The sequence below is a fragment of the Varanus komodoensis genome, unplaced genomic scaffold (assembly GCF_004798865.1).
Source record: "Varanus komodoensis strain SLA01 unplaced genomic scaffold, ASM479886v1 scaffold11, whole genome shotgun sequence".
Classification (NCBI taxonomy): domain Eukaryota; kingdom Metazoa; phylum Chordata; class Lepidosauria; order Squamata; family Varanidae; genus Varanus; species Varanus komodoensis.
The window spans coordinates 26009723-26036051 of record NW_025335317.1 but is presented as its reverse complement, the minus strand read 5'-3'; the positions used below and the strand labels follow the sequence as shown (position 1 = coordinate 26036051).

Below are 26329 nucleotides of genomic sequence, written 5' to 3'. Positions count from 1 at the left end.
GCCTTTCTTCCCATAGTTAGTTGGCAGCAGTGTACAATGCAGAGGTTGTGTGCTCTACTTCTGAACAAAGTCTTGAATCGAGCCATTGTTTCCACTGCGATAGCCTGCATTTTTTCACTCGACAGAGAAAGCAGGGTGCAAAAAAGGCACCTTGTGTAAAACTGCTGGCAAGGCTCGGAACTGAATTAAGAGCTCCACAAGTTTTGAGCGCTGCTGCTGCAGCTCAGTTCGGTTATTGAGCCCTTAGCTCAGACATTCCAATGTAGTGAGGCAGCAGCGGGGGACTCGCTCTACACACGGCTCGCCTCTTTTGCTTACAGCCAACTCGTTCAGAAGCAGCAAGGGCAGCAGATTATCCTCTTTTGCTGCTGAGCGAGGTGTGCACGGATGCGAGCGAGGACGCAATGGCTTGGGATCAGTATCTTGGCTCCAAAGATGTGAAGAAGCCATCGCTTCTTCAGAAGGACGCACTTGGAATTACCACTTAAAGGCAAGCAGCTTCCTGTGCCTCGGAGGTAAGACAAAGATAATGTGAGAAGTTCTGTGCAGAATAAAACCGCCTTTTCTGTTTAACGAAGCAAACAAACCCAGATTCTTCCCTTTCTCCAATTGTCGATTTGTATTTGAAGCAGAAATACCTACGCATTGAGCCTGAGTGACAGAAATAACCGTGCTTATTACGGCGGGGGTGGGGGAGACCCTCAGATTTTAAGCGATCCGCTTTGAAATATCCTTGGTATGATCTAGAAGGTAAAAGTAGTGAATTGCGAGATACACAACGGAACCTTTTCAGAAGTATTCCTGACACTTTTTTCTAGCAGGGAGGAGAGATGCCGGGATTGAAACCTTAGAAGAATGGATTTTTATAGATAAGGATGGACAAAACATAGTGTCTCTCGTAGTGTTCCGCACAAACGAGATGCGTTGTAAGCTAGAAGAGATGATTGGTTGTCCAGATGACCGAAGGTTACAGATACGCAGCTCAGTTCTGCGCAATCTTACTGGAAACTGAGCCTCGCAGTGTCCCTGTGTGTGCACAGGATCGCAGCTGTCTGCCCGGGAAGGGGTGTGGGCGCGCGCGGACTTCAGACAGGATGGAATAAAAAGGAATGTTTGGAGGATGTGCTGTGTAGCTGCGTGACCTGCTGCTGTGCAATCACATATCGCCACCACCAACTTGCAGGTGCATAACTTGAAGAAAGGAACGCTGTCTTTCTTTTCCAGTGTGTCTGTGTCTTCTATTTTATACATGGAGGGTGCAGTAGTAAGTGGGTCAGGGATCTGAACTTAATTTTGGTGCTCTCCCTAGGGTTAGCACTGAATGGAGTGTCTTCGACCTTGGCCAAGTATTAGGTTAAGGAAAGAAGTCCTTTGGAACACCTTTTTTCCGGAGCTATGATCTAAGTCAATATAGCTTCTGTATAGCTTCAAGTGCCTGATCCTGTCTAATCTTGGAAGGTAAGCAGGATCAGGCCTGGTTACAATCTGGATGGGTGACTTGAGTATATGATTCTATGATTATTGCTGTAAACTTTCCAGAGAGCTTGAGCTATGGGCGGTATAGAAATGTAATAATAATAAGCCAATGTCAGAAAAAGACAACTTATTTCAGAGTGAATTCAACTAATATGAATAAATGCTCAGGGCCCTCTAAGTCTCATGTATTCTTGTGAATGGATAAACTTTTGCCACCTTTTAGCAGATGTGGAATTGTTCTCTGGCACCATAATAATGAGTACTTTAACCTTTTCCTGTGTTCTGTGATGACTCTGAACACAGCTTGGGGTGAGTTCTTTTGGTATGACTGTTGTTAGAACTATCTCCTGCTGATGAAAGGTGCGCTTTCCATTTAGGTTATCTGTGCAGTTTAATTTTAAGTCAAATCAGGTAATCCTGTGGCCCATAGTAGCAAGATTCACAATGGAATGTCAAACTTTGTTAAAATTGCACAGAAATGTTCCTGTTACTTGGTGTTCAAGGAAAAACACAAAGATACTAGCTGGTACAAATAGATAAATCAGCCTGAAGCCAAACTGCTACCTGTAGTCTCAAGGTAAGTATGGAATGAGTAAATTCTTAGAAATTCTTTGAAGGATGTGTAGGTAAGTCTGCTGTTACAACTCCATTAGAGGCATTTTTCTAACGAAAGAACTACCTGCAACACTGAAAACCTTGTGCAGGCATTCATTGTTTGTGTGAATGACTGAATCTGGTGGTTTTGCCTCCTCTCTGCCAGTCTGCTAGTTATCCACATACAGAAAATAAAGTTTACAGGGGACATACCAGTGCCTGAATTACAAGGTGCAGGGAAAAGGCATCTCTCGGTCTCTCACACATTCATGCATGTGCATACATAGAACACTTTTATAAGGCCACTGAGAGGGGAAAAATGGATGAAATAATAATTTAGATAAAATGGGGGAGGGGAGTCAGGGCATCAAGCTTTCAGATCTCATTAAAGCAACTCTTACCCCCATAATTCAAGTATATAACTGTATCTGTGTATAGTTAACTGCTTGATTAGTATACCAGATAGACTGTAGTGTATCACAAGGTGATCTACATCTAAGTTTATAATGCTCCTGCTGTTAATTCATTCAGATTGAAAGTGCTGAAGCATGTGGCCAATAGTGGCAATTATTCACCCAGCTCCACTCATAATATTGAATATCTGCATGACTAATATCTGATTGGATTGTGTGTTACACAAAACTCTTGTTGCCATGTTAAAAATAATTAACTTTGTATATACAGACAATTTGAAGTTAATGTTGTTACTATCTTTGCAGCTGCATGTTCCACCTTTGAACACAGGTAACTGAATACATTTTGCCTGTGCACCTGAGATGGAAGATCTTAATGCCTCCCCTCCCAAAATATTAAGGGGTTAGGGTGTGAAGTTATGAATATTTAAAGAAGAATTCTACAATTCCCAGTATTACCCAGATACCATGGCTGGCTGGGGGATACTGGGAATTGTAGGGCTTAATTCTGTCAAATGTGTAAGATTGCATCCTAAACAACTGAACAAGTTTCTGTCCTTTCTAGTTTCCTGAATATGTACCAATTTTGGGAAAGTAATTGTACAGCAAAGCAACAACAGCAACGGTAGGTGTGTTGACTGAGAATTTCTGGAAATCACATTAGTGTAATACCTTTATTAGGCCAACCAAAGAAAGCACAAACATGTGAAATTTTTCAAGATCTCCTTAGTACAAAAAAAAAAGCTTGGATTGTACCAGTAGTTGGTGTAAGCTCGGTGCTTAAATAAGTTTCTTCTATGAAAGGTGCCTCGGAATGAGCTTTCTTAGAAATGTGAATTCGTAACCAAAAATATTAAGCTTTTACTCAAATTCTGTATTTTGGGAACTTTCCTTCATCCCTTATGTATATGCTGTACAAGATCAAGAAGACTTTATTTTGCTCACACGCAGAACTTTCCTTTCTGGAATTATGTAACATCACTACTTACTGGTGTATTTACACCTATTCTCCTAACACACACTTGTTCCAGATGTCCTTTGGCAGATATAGATACATTGGTTAACAGTTTATTCTTCACAGAGAATAAGTGTAGACAGTAGAGAAGAACACTCTGGTGTTGACATGAAAGCCAGTATTCTTCAATAGGGGAACTTCAATATATGTTTGACGTAGATTTCATCCATAAGATTAATTCTATTCATTTAGATCTAAATTAGGAAAATTATTCCCTCTTCCACAACAACTATTGCATTAGCACAGCAAGCAATGAAGATTATGACGCTTATGAATTGTCACTGTACTTATTTTGCATGTTTTGGCTTTACATAGAATGTGTACCTCTCCTATATTATTATTATTTCATTCCATTGTTTACACTATTTCTCTATACTCCTGTGGTTGTGACAGGATCTGTCTGCCAGCTGAGGATAATACTTCATGCATCTGCTGAAGTGGACTGTAATCAATTAACGTTTATGCCACACTAAGTATGTTAGCCCTTAAGGTGCTGCAAGACTGTTTTTACTGTCAATTATCACATTGCATTTATATTCTGCCTTTGTTTGCCCTGCTGTTTGAGTGGGGTAGATGTGAACACTCCACATTTCATTTAAATTTAGTGCAATCCTAATTACTTTTCCTCAAAAGTAACTCCCATTGAGTTCAACAGAGTTTACTCTCTAACAAGTGCGTTCAGTATTGCACCGTACCTGGGCATAACCCCCATTGAACTAAATAGGGCTTTCTTGTGTACACATGCATAGGATCAAAAATGGAATATAGGAGAACTGATGCCTAAAAGGCCTAGTTTTTCGCTTCTTCCTGTTGGAGCAGGAAGTATTCCGAAACTAGTAAAAACCACAGCTACTAGTTTCTCTTTTCCAGGGAAATGCTCCTTTCCCTCTCTAACTTTGTTTCTCCATAGCCAAGGAAATGGCTCTCGATCTAGAAACTTCGACCCTGCTTCTTTGTTAGGTAGTTGCGTCGAAGGAAGATGGGGGCGTACCTCCTCCGCAATGTCGTCTTGCTACAACTTTTAAACCCTTCACTTCTCGGAGCTTTTTCCCGCCCAGTAGGGCGTTGTGAGCCGGACCAGTCGCCTGTCCTCAGCCAGCCGAGCGACGGCGCTTCCCTCCCCCTTCAGTAGAGCTCTGCGGCACGGAGGGCAAAGCGGGAGTCTTCTGCCTTTCTCTGTTCATTAAGGTGGGAAGCCGGTGCAGCCAGGCCCGGACGGGGGTTTATTTACAGCCGCTTCTGCGGAATGGTAGGCAGCTACTGCGAAAGGAGTTTGGCAGTGCGAAGGGCCCTCCCCACTTCCCGGAGAAGGTGAGCCACTTTGACAGTTCTTTTCCCAAGGGACTTGAGAATTATTTTCTGCCGTTCGTCCAAGAGCGACTGCGGTGGCGAGCCCTGCTCACTGGCGGACCCGTTCCCTGGGGCGGAGTGGCGACCCTGCGCTCAGTTTTTCACGTGCCTTTTGGAGCCCAAAGGCGGGAAGATGTTTGTAGGGGAGGTTCTCATTCACGCTGCTCTTTGCGTTCTCGCCGAGGCGGGTGGCCTTGCTGCACTTTCCCTGAGAAGAACCTCAAGCTCCTTTCTTTGAACAGTTAAAGGCAAGAAAAGCTCGTTTTGCTGAGAGCGTTTAAGGTTGCCAACTTATTCACAGGTTTTTGTTCCCATGCGCTTTAGAGCAGGTTGATGGACAATAATACCAGGACAGTGAGAACAGTTGTTTACGTTCAGTGAACAGCTTCATCTTCTGATTTCTGCACCTCAAACTAATATTAAAGAAACAGAAGTGGACCAGTAAGAAGAATAGAAACCCAAATGCACGTATTGGGTTTCCATGCTTTTCACTGCCGTTTCACTACCTCTCATTTACATATGCTCCAGGTGAGGCCGTGGCTGTACTGAACGGGTGCCTGGCCAAGGTAATAGGCTGGATGAGGGCCAATAAACTGAGCTTCAATCCAGATAAGATGGAAGTCCTGTTGGTGGGCAGTGCGGGTCTCCAGGTACATTTTGACCCAGTTCTGGATGGGGTAGCACTCCCTCTAAAGGACAGGGTCTGCAGCTTGGGGGTACTCCTTGACCCAGAGCTGTCACTGGAATTCCAGGTGGCAGCAGTGGCGGCAAGGAGTGCTTTCCTACAACTCCGACTCATCCATCTGGTGCGTCCTTACCTGGATGAGTACTCCCTACCAACAGTGATACATGCTCTGGTAACTTCCTGCTTGGATTACTGCGACGTGCTATCTGTGGGGCTGCCCTTGAAAATGGTCCGGACACTGCAACTAGTACAGAATAGAGCAGCCAGGCTGCTGATGGGAACCGGCCATTACTCTCACATAATGCCTGTCCTCTACCAGCTCCACTGGCTTCCAGTTGAAGTTTGGGCCCAATTTGGGGTGCTAGTTTTGACCTATAAAGCCCTAAATGGCTTGGGACCAGGATACCTGAAGGAATGTCTCCTTCCTTATATGCCCTCATGCCCCTTAAGATCTGCAGAAGAAGCCCTGCTGCGGGAACCCTCTCTAAGAGAGATGAAAAAGGCCTTCAACTTGGAGTAGGGCCTTCTCTGCTGTGGCGCCCAGACTCTGGAATGTATTTTCCAGAGAGGTACGCCTGGCGCCAAGTTTATATTCTTTTCGGTGCCAGGCCAAAACCTTTTTATTTAAATGGTATTTTAAAATTTAACAACTTTTAACCTTCATTTACTCTGCTTGTTTTGTAATTTATTGTTTTTTCCTGTTTCAATTTATTTATTAGAAATCGTTGTTTTAATTGTTCTTTTAAATATTGTCCTGAGATTTTTGTATAATAGGACAGCATACAAAAGCTTTTAATAAATAAATAAATAAAGATAGATATAGGTGTCCTGCCAGGAAAAAATGAAGCAACATGGCACTTCTGACCCTAAAGTAAGCTCCCTTTATAATTTAGATGTTTGGACTATGTAAAGTTCACATCTAAGGAAACAATCCTAGACATTTTTTGATAGGAAAAATGCCCTGCAATTCCTAGCTTGCCCCAGCCAGCCATGTTTGTTTGTTTGATATACCTCTGCACATTTTCAGATAGCCAAACATTAAAACAGCATAACAATAACCAAAAACATCTACAAGGATACAAGCAAAACAAACTAAGCAACCATAACACAGAATAGAGAACATATAAAACCACTGCAGCCAGTCATTCTAATAAAAACCAATTGAAAAATGCATCTCAATCAACAATGAAAATAACAGGAGAATAAAAAGGTTTTAATCTGATGTTGAAAAGTATAGAGTCAGTGCCAGGCATACCTTCTTGGAGAGTTGATTCCATAAATGGGGTGCCACTACCGAAAAGGCCCTTCCCCATGTATCAACTTCCTTGCTTCCTTTAAAGGTGACTTTTGGAGAAGGTCCTCCATTGAAGATCTTAGGGTCTGTGTAGGTTTATGTTTCTATATGGAAAATTAATGGTCATAGTTTGTATGTTGTCCATTATTGTAACTCTTCCTGTTGTGTTACAACATAACTGGATATTTATAGGACTGCTCTTTTTAAATACCAGTTTATCTTGGGTTGTGCTGTTTTTCATCCTTAAAGCAAAAATGGCCCTGCTAACAAACTTCTATTTAATAGTGCTTCAGAGTAACAGGTGTTATTTTTACAAACAAGATGCTGCTGCAATATAATTGGTTTGATACTTTGTAAATGTCTGAAAACACTTTGCTACTAGCACTTTTTAAAAAAACCATTCTGTTGATTGTTCACCTTCATGCTCTATTGGGCATAGTGCTGAAAATCATGTAACTTCAGTAGAAAGATGTTGTTCCATCAAATGTGTTTTCTTATGTGGCTGCAATTCAGAAAAAGCTAGGCAATTATGCATGCCATGGATGCAAATTATGCTGTTCATTACTGTAATGAATAAGGGTGCTTTCAGACAAAGATTCAGCATCATCATTCTAGGTGGAGCAGATATTGCTGATGGAATTAAACTTACCCATCCTCTTCCCCCTCCCCCATGTGCCCTCCAGATTGCTCTGGAGGCTTGAGTGACTTTCTAAAGATACGTGGTTTGCAGGGTTTGTGTTTCTTTCACTGGCAATATGATGCTGTTGGATCCAGTTCCAGGCTTTTATTGTGCAATCACCTTGATTTACTGATGGGCTTTTATGTGGAGGAATATTTAAAAATGACATCACCTGCTTCTAGTCTGAAATGGTATAGTCCACATTACCACACTATCTGCAGGAGGTCTTAGTGGCAGGATAATTGTATTATCAATAGAATTCTGTGACTTTAAAAGGTGTGCATTAATGCCAAAATTTTGATTTGTTTTGGCAGTGATAGGTTTTATAGCTGTTTTCTGTCACTGAGCACCACTGCCTGGGAAAGTGGAACCAGGCACCCTTATGGATGGGAATTGCAATATGGCAGTGTCATGGAGTTCAACACTTCAGCTTTAGGAAGGTGGCAGTTGAACAGCCTCTCTGGAGGATAACCCCCTCCCCCAGAACTGTGAGGGTCAAGTTCTGGGTGGCCAGAGATGGGAAACTTCCCTTCAGTGACTGTCCTTAAGCTAACATGTAAGGCTCCGAGCTTATGTGCTTTAACTGAGTTATTGATCAGGAATTTAATGGATCAAGTTGACATTCAAGTGTGTTATCTTGATAGTAAAACACAAATTATTCCAATAGTGACTTAGGGGTGAATATGTGAATAGTATTTAGAGCAATTATTTTGGAAGAATGTCTTAATTCTACTAGAGAGCACAAGTGTTGCATAACTTGCATCTAATAATAGCATGGATCTTCAACAGATGACTCTCCAGTTGCATGTGACCTTGCTTAATGCAGTGGGACTTGGCTGATTGATGTTTTAGATAATAGCAGTGCTATCCTCCTGTCCCCCCCCCCCATACAGTTTGTCTTCATTCCTACTATAGTGGACAACAAAAATATAACTGAAGTAAATTAGAAAACCCCCCAGAATTTTACTACCATACAGCATTTCAATGGCTAAAGGTGCAATCCTATGCATGTAGGATCTGTTTTTTGTCTGAACAACTTCCAATAGTCTTCAGCTAGCAGGCACAGCTAATTAAGAGTGCAATTCTAACTTCTTTATGTGGCATCTGTAGATCATATTTAGATCATTTTCTGCTTGGACTTTAGTTTGAACTACAGGAAATCAGGTGTACTGAATGACTGCCTATGAATGTCCAGTTTTACATTCCTACAAAGATACAGTGACTTGCATTTGTTGGGATTCAATGTTCTTGTCATTCTTGCTTTTATTTCTGTGTCTGGGTTAAGCTGGAAAGAAAAGGCTATAGTTTTTTTTCTTTTATATGGAAATAAAACCTTCAATTTAGTTATGTTTTATTGCTACATAGTTGAAAAATGTCTTAATGACATTGGATTTTTGACTGACCTAGTTTTCCAATTTTAATGTAAAGGGACTTAGTATTTCATATTTAATCAATTGAGGGCCATACCACATGTTGATAAACTTAACTCTCAAAATATTAGCTCCTTACAGATGGCTGATTTAATATGAGAAAGACAAAAGGTAAGAAGTGCTCTAGCTGGCACTCATCTATTGCCTATATTTGGCTTAGGGGTTGCAATTTATCTACTACTGATACGTAGCGCTGAGGTATTTTCCTGAAAAGGTTTTTGCTTAATATTACCAAGTGTGTATGCTTAAATTTTCATTAGTAGTATGTAATATCCTTGTAATCAGCTGTTCTGTTGCTATGTTAACTAAGCATGTAGATTGTGTTAGAAATAGATTTGATTAATAGCATTGTGTAAATGATTCTGACACAGCTTAAGAGAAAGTAATGAGATCTATCTGGATCAGGAGGCTGAGTTAGTTTTTACACTTCTACTAACATATGTGACCCTTAGGTAAGGTAATCCGTGTTTAAAAGCAAACTTTTATGAACATATAATGGTAATTATTTTAAATTTGTAGAATACTTTAAGTACAACTTTTAACAGTATATATGTTTACTCAGGAGTAAATTCCATTGAGTTCATTGGGCCTTTTTGCAATCAAAGTGTACCTAGGATTGTAGTTGAAGGTGCTACTCAGCTCTTGTACAATGACCTGGTTTGCACAACAGGACAATCCATTGTGGTTAAGTGGTTAAGTAGCCATCCATGGTTGGTTGGCTTCAGTGTTGACTAAATGCAGCCTGGATGATGATGATTAAATTTTATTCTTACACTGCTCAATAGCCAAGGTTCTTTGGATGCTTTACAACAGTTCTTAAAACAGAACCATAATACAATAAATGAATCACACATTTTCTAAAATATAACATTTAAAAAGTAACAGCTTAAGCATTATTTGATATGAGTCACTTCTCCCATTTGCAATATGCCCAGGCACTACAATCAATATCTGAGGCATTCCTCTGAGAACCACAGAGTAGATATTTAAAAACACCTGATATGGGTTCCCCCATCAAGTCATTAAATATCCATAGATGTCTTTAAGTTGCTTGGCACAGAAGGCTGTCTCAAACTGGCACCAAAAAGAAGACTGTTGATGTCAGGTGGGGAGGTAATTCCTCAGTGATGGAGGTCTGCCACTGTGAAGGTCCTTGTGGCCATTCTCCAAGCCTTCTGGAGGTAGCATTTGGAGGAAGGCCTCAGGTGCATCCAGGTTTATTGCAACTAGAAGATGCAGTTTGTCAAAGCTTATGGTTCTGAGTCATGTAAAGCTTTATAGATTACAGTCAGTGCCTTAAATCAGGCTCAGAAGCATATAGGCAGCCAATGCAAGTGGGACAGAATTGGCTTATGTTCAGATAAATGATATGTGAAAAATCCCCTTTGCGGGTAGAAATCTATCAGATTGCCTTGGCTCTGCTCCCTGGACTTTGCCCACTTTCTCATAGGCCTATGTCCAACTTGGCACTGTGCATGTTGAGCGTTTGTGTGGGCATCCAGCAGGAATCCAGACCACATGAAGTCCATGTGACTTCTAGGCTTTGTATGTATTGCATGTGCTGTGGAGAAAGGTTGCCAGGTTGTACAAGAGGAATTCTGCTAGAATTTGCAAGCATTCACAAATATCATTTTGGCTCAGTTTACTTCCTAAGCACAAGCAGAAGAGAGCAGGATTATGCAGGATCATCACTATTGTTCAGAACTTCTGGTTCTGGATATTCATCTGGCTGCCATGTTTTGCACAGGCTGCATCTTCTGAACAATCTTGAAGCCTTCTTCTTTTGCCGTCAGTTGTTTCCAGCGTTAATTAATTGTTCCCAGTCTTCTCCAGGGAGTCCTTCCTTCTCATTAGGTGGCCAAAGTATTTGAGTTTCATCTTCAGTATCTGGCCTTCTAAAGAGCAGTCAGGGTTGATCTCCTCTAGGACTGACTGGTTTGATAGCCTTGCAGTCCAAGAGACTGGACTGCATTGCAATAAAGTGCATTGCAATAATCTAATTTAGAGTTTATAGGATCATAGATTACTGAAACCAGGTTATTCCTGTTCATTGTATAGGCATACCTGGGCCACCAGCTAAAGCTGGTAGAAGGCATTCTGTGCCACTGAGTCTCAAGTGAAAAGATGGCTTTAGGAAGATCTCCAAGCTATAAACTTGCTGCTTCAGGATGAGTGCAACCCTCTCTAGAACAGGTTGAACACCCTCTGTCTAGTCAGAGGAACTATCTGCTAAGAGAATCTCAAACTTGTCTGGATTGAGCTTCAGTTTGTTATCCAGTCCAGTGTGACAGCAATCAACAGCCTCATCTACAGGTGGGTGAGCCACACGTACTCTGCAAGCACTGCTTTATGGAGCTGTCTGAATATGAGCCGATATTGACCTCAAGAGGCTTCTTTTATTCAGATCTGCGCAAGTGTGAACCTCTGCACTTGTACAAGTCTGGCTATTTATTCATTCAGTTTATATGCCACCCCCCTCTCCATAGCCATAGGTTCTCAGGGCAGCTTACATGTTAAAAGCCAGAACAACATAAAACAATACAAGGCACAATATAACACTTAGAACTACAAAAGACCAATAATAAAATTTGTGAATAAATGTAGAGTTAAACAGAGCCAAAGTAGAGAAAATAGAATTAATAAAATATTTTTTAAAAAAATAAAAACTCCAAAATTAGAGCAAACTATTAAAATTGGTAAGTAAATATCTCACTTTGAAAATCATATAACATTGGCAGCAGCATAACATAAGATACCATTATTAAAATATAAAGAATTTACCTATTAAAATGGCTGTTAAATAAATCTTTAGCTGGCTCCCAAAGGCCAAAAGAGTGGGCACCAACTGGACCTTGAGTGGAATAGAATTCTAAAGTTGGGGTGCTATGCTGGAGAAAGCTCTTCTCCTTGCAAACTCCCCCCTCAGTTCATTAGGGGGAGGAACATGGAGGAGGGTTTCAGATGAAGACCATAGTGAATGGGCTGGTACATGTGGAGAAAAGTGCTCCCTCAGATAACTTGGCCCCAAACTGTTTAGGGCTTTATATGTTATCATGAGCACTTTGAATTGGTCCGGGATGACAACCAGCAGTTTGAATTGGGTCCAGATGACAACCAGTCCTGTGTAGGACTGGAGTGATATGCTCATGAACGCTGATCCTAGTCAGCAGGCATGCTGCCCAATTTTCGATAAGTTGCAATGTGTGGACCATCTTCGAAGGCAGCCCCATGTACAGTGCATTGCAGTACTCCAAGCACTGCTGGCCACTAATTGTTAAGTTATTAGACAGCTGAGAGGCCTGTCTACCTGAAAAAGATTCAGTGGAAAAAGTAGATGCTGTAAAAGCCTACATCTTATCCTCATCGTACCTGGCTCTTGCTGGGAAGGCTTTGGATAAAATATGGGTTTCCAGATTGGAGCCCTCTTTCTGTTGGATTATACTCTAACTTTTATAAATTGTACTTATATGTTTGTGGCAAGTACACAATAATATGCCTGAAAGAAAGAAAATTAAAGAATGAAAGGGATAAGTGACAATTATTCCTCTTGGTGAGTAGCCAGAAAATACCATCCAACAAGATGGAAATAGTATATTTTCAGTTTTAGCCATGTGTTTTCCTGTTTTAATGTAACAGATTGCTCAAATGATTTCACAGTCTGAATGAGTCAGATGTTGGGGTGGATTTCCTCCCAGAAACTGATATAATTGCAAAGCCAAAGTAAGCACAGTTTGCTGAACAAATATTATTTGTCATGCCATGTTTAGAAAAAAATCAGCCAGTCCTGACCATATTAAAGTAAATGGATCGTCTTTTACCTGAATGGCTCAGAAAAATCAGCTTTATTTGCTGCATAAGTGCAGTATGATGTGATTGATCTCTTATGTTGTAGTGCTTAAGCACTTCTATAATAGACCCAAAGTTTATTTTTATTTTTTACCACAGTTGAATTATTCTTGTGTAACATTCAGAATGTAATAATGCAGAATCCACACTCTTTACCCTGTTTAAAAATATTTTTGTTGGTGGTCACAAAGTAAACAATCATGAATTGAAAGCACTTGTAGTGGACTTGTATGTCCCTTTACCCCATGTTTTTCAACCCACAGCAATCTGACAAAGCTACAGAAGGTGATATTGTTTAGCACTGTCAAACCATTCTGTATTCATAATGCACATGTAGATCCAGTCAGTTCACTAATGAAAACAGGCATACCTGTTATCAGAATTCCACCTACTTCTGCTAACCCCACCTATTTATCACCTGTCACACCTGACACATGTTTGCACTTGGACGAGGTGATGTTGTAATAGCAGGTATAAACACTTCTTAGTTGTGTAAGCATGCTCAGTATTATGATTGCAGTATGCCGTTTGGTTGTACACAATCTTGCAATTTCCCTTTTTTTCTGTTTAAGTGATTTATGCTACATGCAGAAGTGTTCAAAGTCAATTTCATTCCCACCCCACCCCCAATTATTTATCATAGCATTTTTTTCCAGTTACTTTTTTTTATTAAATTTTTTAAAACAGTACTAAAAATATCAATCATCACAAACATTGGAACTATTGAGTCAGCCCCTTACTACGTATCTTTTAACATTCTGTAATCGTATTCAGATCCATTTATAGAATCTTAAAAAAACATTTTTAGATCTAAACCAAGTCCCTTTTCTCCAGCCAGTAAAAAAAAAAAAAAAATTCCAAATTTGATAGAAGTCACTATCTTCTTTCTCCTTCTGCGGTAAGGTCAGTCCATCCATTTCTTACAGAGTCCCGTTTTCCTTGACCAATATTAAACAAAGACTGTCCAAATTTGATAAAAGTCAATATCTTCTTTCTTCTTTGATAGTAACTTCAATCTAACCAACTCTACACAATTCCAGATCTTTTCATTTTTCTAATATTAAACAGATAAACTCATTATAATAGTTACAGATATGATCAAATACATTTTTTGCTTACTAGTATTCCAGTCTAATATACTCACAGGGTTGTTGTTGTGGGGATAAGATGGAGGAGGAGATGTAAGCTGCCTTGAGCCCTTTGTAGTAAAAAGGCAGGATATAAATCGAAAAATAAATAAATAAATAAAAAATATCCACTAAAAAGGAAAGTGAAAGAGAAGAAAAGTTCCAAGCTTAAAAAAGAACTAAAGACTTTTAACCCAATTTATGTTCACGTGTCAAATATCCATTTAGCATCTTTAAGGACATCTAATCTATTCGATGACAACAATTATCTATAATATCTTTTAAACAAATTTTCTTTAAGCTAATTTATTAAAGTTTCATCTAGCTTATGCTTCACTTAATCAGATACAATTAACTCCTTATAAGAGTCCAGCTCCTTACAATCTTTAATATATCTCGCTTGTAAAAAAAAATCTATTTAGTACAGCTCCTCCTACTCCCATAATAGTCATTTTCTAGTATAGCAATTCAAAGACAAAAGAGTCATGCAACTTAGCTTTTGATCATTCATTTTTAAGATAAAGAAAAAAGGATCTCTCTTTTTCCCTTATATCACCCACAAAGGAGAAAAAAAACACCAATTATTTATCATAGCATTTTGACATCATAGTCCTGAAAATAAAAGCTTGGGTGCAATGATTTTTACCAAGCATGATTTTAATCTACATGTTTAATTTATGCATTTAAAAAGACCTGTTTGTGTTGTGTATTCATTGCAAGGAACTAGTTTAGTAATCAATGCAGTTTCACCATTTTGATCAGAAGATCTTTAGAACAGGTGAGAGATGTATACATATGCTCTCATAATATCTCAACTTAAGATGACACTAACAGATATAGAAAAAAATAACTCTGTACTATAACAGATGTTTGTATCGTTAAAATCTTTTTGTGTTGCCAAAGTGACATTATAGTTTTTGTTATATTTTAGTCTTCTGCGGTTATACCTCAATGGCTGTAAAACTGAAAAACTTTAATAGGTAGATTATTAATTGGGCTTTGATTCTTAAACACAAATATTGATTAATGGGGAGGTGAATATAAGGACATACTTTATATTTGGAGCTATTTTAGTTCTAGTGTGTTGTTTTTAAAGGAATATAAGAACATATTGAATGTTATTGCTGCTCAAAAATACTCAAAAAGTATTTCAAAAAGGTGTTATCATTAAGGTTTGGGGAATATGTAAGTATTTAAGCTCAATTGATTAAATAGCAGATAGCTAATTGATTGCATTTCTTTAAATGAATCCAAAGAATTGGACTACCAAGTTTATTGTGCTGTGTTTTTTGCCAGAATTCAGTAGAAACAATTAAAATGAGTATAATGATTGAACGGGAGCTCACCTTATAAATAGTGCTAATTATCTTCTTTTCATAGCACAGTTGCTGTTTCTGCATAATTTTGCACATATTTCTGTTGTCCACAAAAGTGGGATTTGGTGCTGGTGTGCACAAGAGCCAGTCAAGCACTCCAGGGGTGTGAGGTAGAAATAGCTTTATTCTGCAGAAAAAGCTCTCCATGCAAGAAGTAGGCAAAATGGAGCCCTGAGGAAAAAATCAACTACCCCTTTATCACTCTTTACAGAAATGTAAACAAACACTAACACAGTGTTGTCCTTCATGGTCATGTCATGGAACTGCCTTCTTCCTAAGCCCATCTGGGGGTGGGAGAGACTCTGGCCTGCCCTTCATTTCTTTCTTTTATTCTTGCAAATGCTATTTAATTGCATGCCTTAATAAATGAAAAAATTATATTCATATGAAAAATCCATTTATTCCACAGGGGCTCTGTTTATTCTTGAGGGAAGGACTTGAAACAGAAGCACTTGTCTTTCATCCTCCTAAAATTTTTAGGCCTGTGAGCACAAATTTGTGCTGGCCAGAGTTTGGCAAGCTCACAAACTGAACATGACTACTATAGTTTGGGTTAACTGGAACTATACATAGTATTCAGTGGGTGGTTACATCAAAGGCTTAAATCCAGTATTGAGCTAGTGAATTTCCTCTTTCTCTCCACTGCATTCCTGTCTTCTACTCTGCTGGAATGCAGATCTGCCCCAGAGGGCCCTTTCAAGCAAATGGAACAACATCTATGGAAATCCCGGAGAGAGGAAGGGATAATGATTCAGGTCCACTGGCAGACTACCAGGGTTGGGAATAGCCCATTGGTTTCTATATGCATTATGGCATTGTCAGTTTTATTTTTTATTTTTTTATAATGATCCAGAGTGTGCTTTTGTCACCCTGAAAATGTGTATTAACTATTCTCAGTAGCAGAATGCAGTTGAACTAATATTTGTTAACAAATATGGAAACAGTTTTGAAGACAAGTGATTGAACTTGAACTGAAGAAACTTACAGATGGCATTCCTTGACTTTGGGATGGCACATTCCTTTGGAGCATGTTGTTCTTGTTGTTAGTTGCGAAGCTGCATCCGATCTATCGTGACCCCATGAACAACATTCCCCCAGGCCTTCCTGTCCTCCTCCATCCCTCGGAGCCCACTTAAGCTCACACCGACTGCTTCAGTGACTCCATCTAGCCACCTCATTCTTTGCCGCCCCCTTCTTCTTTTGCTGTCAGTTTTTCCCAGCATTGTCACCTCTACTGTAAATTCATCAGGAATATGATGATATTTAGGTCATACCTGCGTGGCCTAGTGCTTTTCCTTACTTTCTTCAATTTAAACCTAAATTTTGCAACAGGAAGCTCATGATCTAGCCACCATCAGCTCCTGGTCTTGTTTTTACTGACTGTATAGAGGTTCTCCATCTTTGGCTGCAGAGTACATAGTCAATCTGATTTCTGTGTTGACCGTCTGGTGATGTCCATGTGTAGAGTCATCTCTTGGGTTGTTGGAATAGAGTGTTTGTTATGAGCATCGTATTCTCTTGACAAAATTCTACCAGCCTGTGCCCTGCTTCATTTTGTACTCCAAGGTCAAACTTGCCTGTTATTCCGGTTATCTTTTGGCTTCCTACTTTAGCATTCCAGTCCCCCATGATGATAAGGACATCATTTTTTGGTGTTAATTCTAGAAGGTGTTGTAGGCCTTCACAGAACCGGTAAACTTCATCCTCTTCAGCATCAGTGGTTGGGGTATAGACCTGGACTACTGATATTGAATGGAACTGAGATCATTCTGTCATTTTGGAGATTGTATCCCACTACTGCTTTTCCTACTCTTTTATTGACTATGAAGGCTATTCCATTTCTTCTGAGGGATTCTTGCCCACAGTAGTATACCTGTCCATTTTAGTTCACTGATTCCTAAGATGTCGATTTTCAGTCTTGTCATCTCTTGTTTGACCATGTCCAGCTTACCTTGATTCATAGATCTTACATTCCAGCTTCCTATGGAGTATAGATCTTTACAGCATCGGACTTCCCTTTCACTACCAGATACAATGTACATCCAAAACTGAGTGTCCTTTCGGCTTTGACCCAGTCGCTTCATTCTTTCTGGCGCTACTAGTACTAGCCCTCTGCTCTTCCCCAGTAGCATATTGGACACCTTCCAATCTGAGGGGCTCATCTTCCGGCGTCATATCTTTTTGCCTTTTGGTACTGTTCATGGGGTTTTCAGGGCAAGGATACTGGAGTGGGTTGCCATTTCCTTCTCCGGTGGATCAACTTTTGTCAGAGCTCTCTGCTATGACCTGTCCATCTTGGGTGCCCCTGCACGGCATCGCTCATAGCTTCATTGTGCTACACAAGCCCCTTCACCACGACAAGGCAGTGATCCGTGAAGGGGTTAGAGCATGTAGGCAGTGTCGAATATTACTTGTTCAGAGAAAGGACCTGCCCTTCCCTCCCATACTGGCTCTGCCTGCTGACCTCTATGGTTAAATTGCCTGGAGCTCCTCAGAACTCAGCTTTGTTTTTTGTGCCTCCTCCCCCCCCCCATCAAAAAAATTTAATGGTTTAAATTGAATTATTTAAATTTAATGGTTTAGATCCATACTTAGTTGAACTTGTTGGTTTCAATGGGACTTAATATAAACACAACGTGTTTTCAAACTGTTTTCATTGCTCTCCTTAGGACTTAAGTGCTTCAGTATGCTGCCATGCAAGCAGCAATTCAACTCTATCAATAGACCTGTGACATTTAATATCCTAGATTCTGCCTTTCCAGAAGTTGGTCTACAGTTTATCATCTACCATTCCTGTATAACACCAGCTAATCAACTGCAAGGTTTCCCTTTTCTACAGTTCTATTTTAGGGATTGGAGTTTTGTCCTACTCCTCCCCTTTATATTGTCTATACACTCAGAAATCTCTGGTGTCTATTGAGGGTATTAACATCTTGCAACAAGGATTCTTTAGAATATACTATTTAGAATTAATAGCACAATCCTCCCAATGCATGCTTACTTGAATGTAAGGCTCACTGCAAATACCATTGTGTATTTACGATTACATCCTAAAAAATGTCATCTACTGCTTAAACTTTCAACCATTTTTATAACTAAAAGAGCAGACTGCCAATTTTAAAAGCTGAGAAAATGTTTAGTTAAAGCCCCTTTCTCTTACTAATGGTTCAAAGGGCAAACAATCTGCATTTTGTTGTGCTGTGAATTCTGAGGTATGGCTGTAGCTAGAGGAACTGGTTGCTTGAGAAGTAAAATTGTCAATAGGTATTAAAAACCCCAGCAGTACTTTGTGGAGTAGTGTTGTGCACTCCTTCATTTTAGCTTGTTGCCATTCTGAATGTCCAGTGGATCTTTTGGGATGGGTTTGAGTGTTCAATGAATACTTTTTAAAATAATAAATATAATTCAGATACTATTTCTCCTATAAGTTACACACAATAGAAACAAAACAGAAAACACTATCAGAGGTTAATGAACAGGGTTGGCATCCCTCTTGGTTGATCATCTGTTATTTTAATACAGTGATTAAGCTCTTAATTTTGAAAATATAAAATTCAACTATTTCTCAAAAATTGTATCCTTAGGCAAATCCAGGGCTGTATTTCAGGGGTGAAGGACCTCTTTGCCTGAAAATCAAATTCCACTTCGGAGAAGCTCTTGGGGGCTGTGTTCCAGTGGAGGGTGGGTCAAAGGCAAAAGTTTAAAGGTCTTTAAATTTAACAGTCTTTCAACCTGTCTAAATGTGGGAGGGGGGGAGGATGAGACAAAATGTTTGGTAGCTGAGAGAAAGGGGATGGGACGGTGGAAAATACTGCCATCTGGGGAAGGCTAGATTGGGACACTAAGACTGAGTTTGGCTCTCAGGACTGAGGTTCCCCATCCCTGCCATATCTGAAAGCCCAACTTGAATGTCTATGGCTTCTTCCCACTTTCCATCTAAAGACTAGAACACAAGATTCATTGGTTTGAACATCAACCACTCCTCTGCCTACTTTTTGCTTTGTTTGACCCCTGATCAATTAAAAGTTCTGGAGAACTTGAAGGCTTGCGCAACATTTGGCCTAATAAAGTAACTAGGATGAATTGGATTTTGGAAACATTATTTTGGACCTTTTCTTTTGGGCAAAACAGCTACCTTCACTTCTTGCATTATCTGAAAAAAATCCATGAAACTGTGATGCTTGAAGAATTTGCTAAGTTTGCCTTTAAACTTCTATTTTGATTTCTCTTTTTTCTTAAATAATTATGGACCAATACTTTATTTTAATTTCATTTTTTAAATAATTTAGGTGGCATCCAAGCAGGCCACTGTATGAACAGAAGGCACTACTGATTTCTGTTTTTCAAACAGCACTTACTTGCACAATAGCAGTTTAGTTCTTCCTTCAGTTCTTCCAAAACTGGGAATAAGCAACTGGTTCTTTATTTTTGGAACCATACAGGTAGGCGAGGCTCACATAAGTGGGGGGGGGGGCGTCTTTTGATCTGTTCCAACCCAGAAATTAGTGTTTCCACTTGTTTTGGAGCTTCCTAAAGAAACTGCTAAATCCTAATTGTGCAAGTAGTGAGTACCATTTGTGGGAAACAATCTGCTTGGGCACTTTCAGGATGTCCTTTCAAGTGCTGCAGCCATTCTCTGGCAAGCCTGTTTTGCCTTGCAAACAGATGTAGGATTAGCACTGGACTTGCAGGTACTCACAGGATTGGCAGCAGTCTACTCCTGCAGACCGGGTAAGAACCAAAAGAAGCCATGTAAAAGGCTGCCTGGTTTTGTTTTGGTGTTTTTTTTTTCTTTTTTTCTTATGCATCACACGTAAGGATTCTGTGCACATGCACGGAACTGTTTTGGGAAGATTCAAAAGCTGATTAACTATTATTTGGTGGGAGCCCAGCCCCTAGGTCAGGGGTCTCAAACTCAGCTTACCTGGGGGCTGCTGGAAGTAGAGTCTGGGTGAGGTTGGGCCGCATCAAGTATTCCACCACCGCGGTGGGGGTGGGCCGCTCATCCCGCGGCCGGCCCGGGTGCTGCTGGTGCTTTGAAGGCCGCAGGGCCCCTCCCCCGTGCCCCACCCGTCCCGGCAATTGGCCCGCGGGCCGCGAGTTTGAGACCCCTGCCCTAGGTCCACCCAGTGTGTGGAGAGGGGCTTCCACTGGGACCCCAGTTCTTCTTCAACTGCCATAGTGAGCACTGCAGTTGAGAAAAAGGAAATATTAGTGTAATGTGAACTGGCTGAAGGCTTTACTTTGGGAGGAAGAATTAACTGACAAGAAGGCCAAATTGTTACAGTTGCCAGGTGTTTGCTCAGTGAGATACTGGCACCCAAGGACATGGGAGAACTGGATAGGCTCTTGGTATGCAGAAGGGAGAGATACTGTAAATTATATCCAAGGACAGAAGAATTCATGCTCCCAAGAACAGGACAGGAAATTGGGGCAAAAAGGGCAAATGTTCCTCACCTGGGATCCATCACATGCTTTCACCCCATGAGCTATCTGGTTGGGGCTGGGAGAATAAAAGAGGGAGAGCCTGAAGTGGCTCAGGGTACCTCTTTGAAGAGAGGCTCTGCTCTTTGCCGCTAGACTCTTTGCTACCCTGTGTCATTGATCTCTACAACTGGTATAGTATTGGAGTGTATAGCTAGGCTAGGTGAAGCTTTGCTATTTTGTGTCCAAGGAGGCCAACCAGGCCATGGGGTCTTGGGGGCTTTGATTGGTTGTAGAGAGGATCAATGCTGCTTTCCAAATCCCCCTTCCCTTTTCTGTATTCTGTGCCTTGTGTGTTTTAGTACCCTCCAACCCTATCTTTTAACCTTTTAATAAGTTCCATTTCCCCAACACTTGGACTGTTGTTATCTAAATCCAGTGCCTGGTCTGGAGTACAGGAGCAGGGAGGGTCTGGGTGGAGGTTATAGCCCAGTTGGCTATGAGAGTGGGGAATCCCAGGTGGCAGTTTGCTACAATTGGCTCCCTCCACTTTTAATTGTTTCTTTTTGTGGATCATGGTAGAGTAGAACATGGTAGAACATGGGTGAATTTAGTGTGAAATCCCTAGCAAGTGTGAATCAAGACTGACAGTACAAGACTGACAGTAAGAAAATAAAATAACATGCAATTTTTAAAAAATTGAAATGGAGCTGTGGTTACTGCAGTAGTTGCTTTGAAAAGGAAAAATGTACTGAGTTCAGAGGACATGGTAACCCTCCATGGCTGACTGTTCATGATGGGTTATCATTCATTCATTCATTCATTCATTCATTCATTCATTTATTTATTAAAACATTTCTATGCCACCCCATTCGCCAAAGCCTCGGGGCGGCTCACAACATTAGGTTAAAATACAAGAAATAACAATATAAAATAAGTCGCCCTGGCCAGATAAGTCACCTCGGCCAGATTTATCATGATATGGAAATCACCAACATACTGGAATCCTAATTTCACTCATAGATACTACAGCTCTTGGGATGGAGCCCTTTATTTACTGGGGCTGATTTCTGAGCAGAAATATATAGAATTGCACTGCAAGGAACTTAAATGTGTAAAATATTAAAAGACCTGAGATATTATTTTTAAAAACCTCTAATATTATAAATCCATTACAGTTACCATAAGAACGAAAAGGAAGCTTTTAAAAATGGAGGGGGCGAATAGGTCTAAACTGGCTACACAGGGCTCAAAGTTAAATTTGATCCTTTTGCTGCTCTGTAGCTGCTATGGAGCATCAAAGGAATTAAGTTAATTTGCAAACAAACTAAAGTTAGTCACTGTAGTACTCTTTAAAACTATAGAGACTCCCTTTTCTCACATGTGTACCCTGTTCAGATTCAGTTTTTCATTTATGAATATCACTGTTCTATTTTTATACTGTAACTGCTAATGTCAATCATCCTCTCACTGGTTACATTCACTCCATTGCAGTACTCACATGCAGATCACCACACAACAATATTAGACAACATTGTATTCCCCAGATGTTTTCTATTATAACTCTTGCCAAGCTCTAGCCCCCATAGCCAGGTTTATGGGAGTTCTAGTTCAAAAGTTCTGGTTGCCTGCCCTGCTATAACAAGGACTGTTTCCTTTCTTCTTCAGTATTCACAGAGCTACGACACCAGACTGTTGGGCAGCAAAAGGTGGGATGCATTCTTCACAAGCAGAGGGGACACATGTATCTCCTTAAAAGTCAGGTTTACTAGCAAGGTTACATTATACATATGTTGAATTGTCTACATTTTTGCATTGCCCCCACCATGAACTTGAATGGTCCTCCACAGTTGATATGGTCCTTGAATACGAGGTGTCCAGAGTGCCGTCTGGTCCATCTTTGTTCGATAGGTTTCAATTATTGTGGCCTGAGGGTGTGGACAAGGTGTTTGGACAAGCCTATCCCACCACCTGTTTATTCAACCCTTGCCCTTCATGGCTGCTCACCAAAGCCAAGAATGTGATATGTACTTTGGTCCAGGAAGTTAACACCTCTCTGAGGGAAGATTGGGTTCACCTAAAGAAGATAAACCTGAGCCCAGAAGTTTCCATCAATTATAGATTGGTGGCTAATATCCTGTTCTTGGGCAAGGTGCTCGAGCAGGTGGTTGCCAGGCAACTCCAGGCTCTCTTGGAGGAAACTGACCATCTGGACCCATTCCATTCTGGCTTCAAGCCTGGTTTTGTGACCAAAGCTGCCTTGAATGCCCTGTATAATGACCTGTGCCGGGAGAGTGGTTCCATTCGTACTTGTCTGTCTGATTCCAGACGGTGGTGTTGAGGGATTATGGCTCTGTGCCATGGTGGTTATGCCATGAAGTCTTGCATGGTTGCATTTTATCCCCCTTGCTGTTTAACATCTATATTAAACTGCTGTATAAAACCCATGCAAAGGTTTGGGCAGAGGAGTCAACAGTACACAGATGGTCTGCCTCTCTTTTACATCCAATCCAGGTGAGGCAGTGACTGTCCTGAACTAGTGTCTGGCTGGAGTGATGGGCTGGATGAGGGCCAGTAAATTGAGATTTAATCCACATAAGACAGAAGTTCTGTTGGTGGGTGGCTCAGCTTTCCAAGTGAGTGATTTTCACCTTGTTCTGGTTGCACATAAGCGACAGAGTGCATAGCTTGGGAGTGCTCCTCAACCCTGCTTTTGTGTGGACCACTTTCCACCAGCTTTGGCTGGTCCATCAACCAGCTGGTCCATAGATGAGCAGAGACTAACAACAGTGACCCATGCTCTGGTAACCTCCTGATTGGACTATTGTAATGCGCTCTACGTGGGGCTGCCTTTGAAGCTGTTCTAGATACCTCAGCTGGTCTGCAACAAAGCAGCCAGGCTTTTGACAGAGACCGGTAGACATTCTCATATAACCCCAGTCCTGCATCATCTACACTGGCTACCAACTGAAATTTGAGCCCAATTTAAGGTGTTAACAATGACGTATAAAATGGTTTAGGGCCCGGGTATAGGAAGAACTGCCTCCTTCAATACATACATGCGCATCACCTAAGATTCCTGTCTGAGGTCCTACTTTGGGAGCCCTCTTTGAAGGAAATCAGAAGAGTGGCTACTCAGAGAAGGACCTTTTCTGTGGTAGCACCTCGGTTCTGAAACCTGCTTCTCAGAAAGGTGTGTCTGGTGCTGATGCTTTATTCATTTCAGTGTCAGGTAAAATCTTTTTATTTTCCTGGCACTGTAAGATTAATTGTTGTTTTTAATGTTTTATTTATACTCTGTTTTTGTGTGCTCCCATTGTACTGTATTGTATCACTGTACTGAGACTTTTGTATAGGACGAGATAGAAATGCCCCAATAAATAAATAAGATCTTACATTGATGGATTCTGATGATATAATTTGGATTTGTCCAGATGTAAATAGTATACCCCCTTCACGGGTCACTGCCTTGCTTCAGTTAAGGGGCTTGTGTAGTGCAATGAAGGTGTGAGCTATGCTGTGCAGGGGCACCCAAAACAGATGGGTCATAGCAGAGAGCTCTGACAAAAGGTGATCCACTGGAGAAGGCAATGGCAACCCGCTCCAGTATCTTCGCCATTAAATCCTCATGGACAGAACTGCTGGGAATGATTGAAGGCAAAAGGAGAAGGGGACGGCAGAGGTTGAGGTGGCTGGATGGGATCACTGTAGAGCTGGGTATGGGCTTGGGTGTACTTTGGGAGATGGTGGAGGACAGGAAAACCTGGAGGAATGTTGTCCATGGGGTCAGGAAGAGTTGGGCACGACTTTGCGACTGACCAACAACAGTGTGGCAACTACGTAACAAATAAATGCTACTTGATATGCAAGCAAAGGTGACATTTATTAATACCATTAACTAAGCCAGTAAATTAGTAACAAAAAGGATTATTTTGATCCATCAGAAATGTAATGGTTTCCATGCATCAGAACAGCAGAGTAAGATAGGGAGGAAACAGATTCAGCATGACAAATCACATTAGATCAAGAGGTCATGCAGCAGAAACAATTAACAATGAAGCATCCTGACAGGCTGTCAGTATTCATGTGTTATCATTTATAATGTAAATATTTGTACTAATATTTGCTGGAGGATTTCTGTGAAGCAGTAAGTAAAGTAATTAAGCAAACTTAAAATATCTGCAGAAATATTGCAGCATAATACTGCTAAAATAATGCTTGGAATTCAAGAGGTCAAGAAATAACACATAAATTGAAACGATAAGCAATGTTGTTCTTGGCAGTATATGCTTCAAGTGCTGTTTGGAAGATGGGAAACACTGGATGGTCCTGGAGCGAGACTGTAGCAAATGCTAAAGCATAGTAGCTGTCAACAGAATTTAACTTTTCTTCAGGAAAAAAAAAATGGTTATGGTTCTGCCCGATTTTAAGTATTTGTCAGGAAGCTCAATACATAGGATTAGGAGACCACTGTGTTACATTAAATGAACAGAACCTTTGCTGAAAGCAGATAGGATTGTAACAATCAACCTAAATAAACTCTGTCAATTTGGGGATGGCAACCATGTATTATACTTACAGGTAAAACCTGCAATCCTATATTGACTTAACAATGTTGTTCACCACAGTGAAGTTTATTCCTGAGCAGAAATGTATAGGATTGTACTTCGGAAGACTGCAAATCAGAAATCCCAGATTTTGCCATCTTAAATAGTTTCACTTTTTAAACACATGAAATGAATAGGGCAGAATGTTTGTATGATAAAACTCTGAATGTATCCATAGTTAAATTGATATTGCCCTATCTGGTCTGAAACAATAGTTTTCATGTGTTTAAATGATAGTGAAAGATAAAGGTTTCTTTTTCACCCAATGTCCCACCCTTAACAGAGTTTTGGCCAATAGTGTTTTGATTCCCTTTTGCTTTGCTTTCCTTTGCCTCAGAAATATAGCATGGGGAAGGTTCTCTAACATTGGAAACCTTGGAGAAAGGATTGATTGGTGGAAACTGAAGCTTCTTAATGATACTGTAACACCGGCTTGGGACAGAACCTATCTGGATCTTGACTGAAAAATAAGGTGTACTTACTGAGTTGGATAGTAGAGGTGGATACCTATGCATCCCATGTGCCTTTAATCACTTAAGAAATTTGAAGGGAGAAGAGTTTAAAAATTATAGCCAGAAATTAAAAGTATTTTAAATTGTCCTGTATTTTATTAACAGTCTGTTAGTGCAGTTCAAGCTATTTAATTATAAGTTAGCAGTTTATATGTAGTATTATTTCAAGTATGGTTTTGTGTTTTACCTTGCAGGAAACTCGCTGGATGTGGAATGAGCTAAGAAGTAATTACCTTTCCCAACCCATCTTCTAAGATATGTTTGCGAGATATAAATGTATTCCATGATGGAAACATTAACCTATTGGAGAGAAGAAGAAGTCTGAATGCTGTGCTTTTCCAAATAAGTACTCTACAGGTATTTTTATTCTATACCAATCCACTGCTGAGAAAGTTTTAGAGATTATTAATAACACAGCTGAGTAATATGCTGTGTATTTGCAGTGGAAATATAGCAGTTTAAAAAATCAGTGTGTGAGTGGTGTTTATTTTTTTTTTTTTT

General features: G+C 40.3%; 1 long non-coding RNA gene across 1 annotated transcript; it reads left to right on the top strand.

Annotated features, from left to right (window-relative positions):
- Positions 1-349: 349 nt before the first annotated feature.
- LOC123018490 lies at positions 350-26329 on the top strand. Its single transcript, XR_006413786.1, has 2 exons — positions 350-515; positions 26023-26329. It is a non-coding gene; the product is annotated as an uncharacterized LOC123018490 (long non-coding RNA).